We start from the raw sequence: 6,368 nt of genomic DNA, 5'->3' as shown, positions 1-6,368 counted from the left end.
TTGAGTAGAAGTCAATTCAGTAATGTCTAGAAATGATGACTCTGGAAAGAGCTGTCACCTCCTCTTTTTTTTTTTTTTGAAAAAAAATTTTTGTTTGTTTATTTTTGAGAAAGAGACAGAGTGCGAACAGGGGAGGGGCAGAGAGAAAGGGAGACACAGAATCTGAAGCAGGCTCCAAGATCTGAGCAGTCAGTACAGAGCCCAATGCAGGGCTCAAATCCATGAACCACAAGATCATGACTTGAACGAAAGTCAGATGCTTAACCGACTGAACCCATCCAAGTGCTCCTAAAAGAGCTGTCAGGGAGTCAGAAATTTCCTGGATGAGATTATGCATCTCCAATGTGGATTCCATGGCCTGCATGTAGAAGTTGCCCCTCACCTTCAAGCCTACCCGCACCCCTGGCCCGAGGCACCAGCAGCCTTTTCAGCCTGAGTCCACCCAATAAACCCACGGACTAGAGTCTGGTCTCTTGCATCTGTAAGAGTACTTTGCCATACATTTGAATTTCCACCAGTCCTGGCTAATTTCTAAGATAATGAATGATTTGACTCTTTCCTCTGAGTGTGACTTTGAATGTCTTCAAAATTATAGAGCTATTTGCCAAACAAATTACTTCCTGGCAAATAGCAGAGTATAGTGCTATAATTCGCAAAGTTCATTGAGCCCAGATCCCTTTCTTCAAATGACAGTGTAAGCATAAGCCCCAAATATAAAATAAACTGCTCTGGTTAAAGCAGGAGTAGGACCCCTACTTGCTCAGTCTACTGGCCCTACTATAACTCTATGTGCTCAGTCTCCCTCGGAATGGGTCTGAGGATCCCTGAGGAGTCATCAGAGAACACTGACAACCCATAGGTGTAGTTGGAGTCCATTAGGCTCTACCACCAACCCACTGCATTACTGGGGACCCTACCCATTCCTGCTCTCCCCTGCTGGCTCCTGGCCTGGTGCACTGCATTATTCTCACCCAAATCACAAACATGCTCCAGCACCTCTCATTACCTAACATCCTTCCCTTGACTCCAGCTTACCACCCAGTTTCTCTTCTTCTCAGGAAACTCTACATACTGCACTGCTTTTCTCACTTCCTGCTGAAATATATTTGACTCTGTCTACTCCTTTCTCTCTCCTCTGCTACCACCAAGTCCAAGTCAACATCATCTCTTGCAGGGACAATTGCAATAGGCTCCTATCCAGTCCTCCTGTTGCCAGTCTTGCCTGCCTAGCATCCACTCTCCATGGGGCAGGCAAATGTCTTAAAAGCAAAAATTAGATCATGACACCGGATGATTAAGATGTTTCAGTGGCATCTCAGTGTATTTAGAGTAAAATCCAAACACCCTCTTAGGGTGTATACAGCCTCGCAGGAACTGCTTTCTTCCCATTTCTCCAGAATCAATGCAGATCACTGCCCACCCAGCCCTCAGGGCCTCTGAGCTTGCTGTTTCCTGAGTCCAGAGTGTATTTATCGCCTTCTGCACCTGCTTGATGACTCTCCAATATCTTTTTATCTTACTTATATGATATCTTCTCAAAGAGGCTGTCCTTAATCTTATGATGCAAAGTTTTGTTTTATTTTTCTTTTTCTCGTTCACCCTATCTATTTCCTTGACAGTACATACCGAAGTCAACAGTTATCTTGTTAACCTATTTTCATATGTTTGCCTGTCCTTCCCACTGGAATTTAAATTGCATGAGAGTTGGAACATGTCTTTCTTGTCTACCTGCATGGTCTAGTGCCTGGCACAGGACCTCATACATAGATTAATATCTTTTTATTACCCTTGCAAAAACGAAGTCCATTTGGGCTGACAAAAATGGTTCAAAAGTAGATTATGGTGATAGATGTAGAACTCCGAGAATACACTAAAAACCATCGAGTTGTACACTTTAAGTGGGTGAAGTGCATGGTACATGAATTACACTTCAATAAAGTCATTTAAAAAATGAAGTCATTTTATCTTTTTAAGCCTTAGTTTCCATATTTGCAAAGTTGAATAATAATTACCCAGAGAAGGGAGAGGATGAGTGTAATTATCATAAGCTTCTGCTAATTTTACCCTAACCACTCTAGAGAGCCCTCCAGAAGGTAGGTGGGGACTCAATCCTGCAGAGTATAGCCCACCTCAACAAGGTCCCACAGAGATGCATTTGTCTACCATCTCTCAGCTGTCATTGTTTGAGGACTGCTCCCACAGACATTTGTTCCATGACACTTTAGCCTGTCCTACTTGGGTCAAGCACACTCCTGTGGAGAGTGGCAAATGCCTGCAGGAATAAGACAACATAGAGCTGGAGTCTGACACCAACGGGGTCTTCTGTGCTCCAGATGATGTCATGTCGCAGGTACACACTAGCCCAGAGGCCGCATTCGGAGCAGCTGTCCAACTCCCATCGTACTTGGTGATCAGTGGTGGGCAGGCCGACCTGCGCTGAGTTGCTCTTTGACTCTGGCTCTTCTTGATTCTCTTCATTAACATCCCCTGAAAGCCAATGTAAATTAGAATCCTCTGGACCTCCATATCACAGAAGTTCTACTAGTCAGGAAGAGCTCTAGATTCCCTGACAGAAGTTACTTCTCTACACAGACTGTGTAGAAATCTGAGAATTCTAGCTTACTCAATTATGAGACACATCCTGCTGTCTTTCCTGCCTTAATGTTTGTTACAACTCCAGTTCAATTTGAAGTTTCTTTACCCTATAAAGCCCACACCTCCTTGGCAGTATTTTTTTTTTTTTTGAGAGAGAGAAAGAAGCAGAGAGAACAGGAGAGATCATAAGTAGGCTCCTCACCCAGTGCATAGACTGACACAGAGCTAGATCTCATGACCATGAGATCATGAACTGATCTGAAATCAAGAGTCAGACATGTAACTGATTGAGCCATCCTGGCATGCCCTTGGCAATTTTATTCTGCCCTAAACATGTGGTACCAAGCTAAAGATTACTCTAGAATGTTGTAAACAGTAACTCTTAAATAAGATCAGAAAAATAAGTAACTTACTGTAGCACATAAACATGTATATAATTTTTAGAGACTCTCTCTTTGAACTTGATACTTAAAAATTTAGAATTAAAGCTATGTTAGACACTGCAGTTACAATGACTCAGTGATATAATATTGCCTTGAATTTTCCCCTCATCAACTTAATGCTGTGAATGTTGCCTTTCTGTACACTCAGGATTTCACTTTATTTTGTTCTGTTCTGAAATTTGTAAGTTATTTTAAAAGGTTCCATGTACTGCTCTTTGCTATGTTAAATGTTTTGGACTGACTTTGGGTCAAATATAATAAAAATCTACCTTATTGCAGCTTACTGATCTTGCCTTTATTATCTATCTCATACTGCCTGCCTACTCTACAGAAGTTGTTGTTGTTAAGATGTATGCCTTGATAGCTCCTTCGGTACTTGTTTGGAAAGTGCTGTCGAGTCTCAACAGGAACCCACATGGGGGCTGAAAGGGTCCACTCTGCTGCCACTTCAGCTCACAATTCAGGGTGGAGTGAGCCAGCCTCAGATGCCCCAAAAATGGCAGTGATTCTCAGCCCTAGAGAATAGGATGAAATACTTGAGTACTCAAATACTTGAGTAAGTGAGCTAAGAAGACAGTAGTATAATATAGTAAAGCAGGGTCTCTAGATTCATTGTGAGGTAGTCTGTCCTCTTGGGGTGATAAAATTCAGGGTGTAACTCTGGGATCAAATAGCTGAGATCACACAGCTGTGACTCTGGTCAAGGTAATGGGTGGGGATGAAGTAAAAAACCAAAGGGGCCAAGGTATTGAATGAATTATCCATATGCAACAGTGCCAGTGGCCAATGTGGCGGCTTTATGCAAGTTAGCACCTCTTTCACAAGATGTTTTACCATCATCTGCCAGAATTTGTCAAAATAATATGCAGATCAATGGTAGAGATGATGGCAGAGTTGGTCCCCCAGACTCGCACAAGTTTTAGTTGGACCCTGGTCTGATATGTGTTGAATAAAGCAAAACTAATAGGAGGTCAGAGTGAAGAGGAAGAAGACATTCTAGGAGCCAAGGTCAGCAGTTATTAACAGAAAGTGACCAGAGGCTATTGGTTGACAGCAAGGAGGAGAGGGAGAGGGTGGAAAGTCCAAGGAACAGAGCTTTTATAAGGTGGAGGAGTGCTAACGGCACGAAAGCAAGAATGGTCTGCACAAACAGGACCCCCACCTCCTCACACCAATGTATTTGAGATTTAGGAAACAAGCCAGGGTTGCATGAAAGGGTTGTGGGAAATAGTAGTGTTTCTTTGCTTCCTAAGATTTAGCACAAATATTTTCTCTCTAATGAATCATTTCATGATTTTCCCAGCTGGAAATAATTCTTTTCTTCCCTAAAATCTCTAGAAACTAATTTGTGCCTCTTTTATCTCCAGTTTATTTTCTATTTTAACTCTAAGTCATTTTGGTAGGGTTCTTATCTACCCTAACAGAATGTTTGCTTCTTGAGAGTGGAGCTCTGGCTAACACATCTTTGTATCTGTTATAATACTGTCTCTTCATTTATTTAGTTGTGGTAGGGACCTAGTAAATATTAAGTGAATGAATATTGCTTTTTCTTTTTGTTCCCAAATCTTAGTGAAAAGAATCGGACACGTTAACAAACTTGCTTTATCTGTATTGTACCTACAGTCACTGTAAATGTGAACTTCAAGTTTTGCAATCCGGATACAAGGTGTCATGTGAATTGTATTTAATGTTATTATCTGTCTTTTCCTCTTCTTGATGTAACGGAGTTAGTTATTCCTTCTATTGTAATTTTTGAGTAGCACCAACAACCCTATGCTATTAATTAAAATAATTTTATTGGAATGAATAATCTTTTACAGCTTGCATTTTTAAAAAAATAAAAATCCCATGTTATTTGAAACGGTTACTATAAAAATAATCATATTTGAATCATCATATGAATTGTTTTCCTTTATTTAAGTTTTAAAAATATTTTTATTGTCTTGAGTTAAAAATCTCATATGTAATTGTTTCTTCATTAAATCAATTACATAGTTTAGATTTATAATAATATGCTTCAGCCCAGTATGACAATTGAAAAATGTAAGGTTCATCTCTGTTTTGAAGATAGTAAAATATATAAACAATTATCTGGGAAGATGGGGACAAAGAAATTAGTTGCTTTAATGCTCCATATTGGCAATTAGTCCCTTTTATATTATAAAGAGTATATTCTTATCCTGGAGCATTAAATAAAAGACTATTTAAACATTTCTCTTGGGGCCCCTGGGTGGCTCAGTCAGTAAAGCGTCTGACTTTGGCTCAGGTCCTGATCTCATGGTCATGGAATTGAGCCCAATATCAGACTTGGGATTCTCTCTGTCTCTTGCTCTCCTTCTGCTCCTCTTCCCCACTTGCACTCTCTCTAAAAAATAAAATGAAATAAAATAAAAAATGAAAAACAAACACAAAAGGCATAATACACATGTGAAATGAACTCATAAGCAGGACTGCATTAAAATTAAAAGCTTCTCTGTGAAGAACAATGTCAAAAGAATAAGGAGACAAGCCACGCTTTGAGGGAAAAATATTTGCAAGAGACACATTTGATAAAAGACTGTTATCCAAAACACACAAAGAATTTATTTAAAGACTCACAAAGGAAATTTTTCTGTCTTTTTTTTTTAATGTTTATTTATTCTTGAGAGAGAGACACACACACAGAGTATGAGCAGGGAGAGACAGAGAGAGAGGGAGACACAGAATCTGAAGCAGGCTCTGGGCTCCGAGCTGTAAGCACAGAGCCCAACAGGGGGCTTGAACCCACAAACTGCAAGATCATGACCTGAGCCAAAGTCAGATGCCTAATCAACTGAGACACCCAAGTGTCCCTACACAAAGAATTCTTAAAATTCAACAATAAAAAAAATAATTTGATTAAAAAGTTGGCAAAAGATCTTAACAGACATCTCACCAAAAAAGAAATACAGATGGCAAATAATATGAAAAGATAGTTAGCATCATATATCATCATATGAGCTGCAAACTTAAACAACAATCAAATGCCATTATAGACCTATTAACAGGGCAAAGATCCAAACACTGACAACACCAAATGTTGATGAGGATGAAGAGCAACAGGAACTATCAATATTTGCTAAAGGGAATGAAAAATGGTACAGCCACTATGGAAGAGTTTGGTGGTTTCTTACAAAGTAAACATACTCTTACCACATGATCCAACAATTGCTCTCCTTAATTAAACATCCTAGAATCAATTGAAAGCTTATGTCCTGCACAAAAACCTGCACATAGATATTTATGGCAGTTTTATTCAAAATTGCCAAAACTTAGGGGTGACAGGTGGCTCAGTTAGTTGAGTGTCTGACT

This window comes from Suricata suricatta, chromosome 7, assembly GCF_006229205.1.
Source record: "Suricata suricatta isolate VVHF042 chromosome 7, meerkat_22Aug2017_6uvM2_HiC, whole genome shotgun sequence".
Classification (NCBI taxonomy): domain Eukaryota; kingdom Metazoa; phylum Chordata; class Mammalia; order Carnivora; family Herpestidae; genus Suricata; species Suricata suricatta.
Note: the sequence above shows the minus strand (reverse complement) of the source record.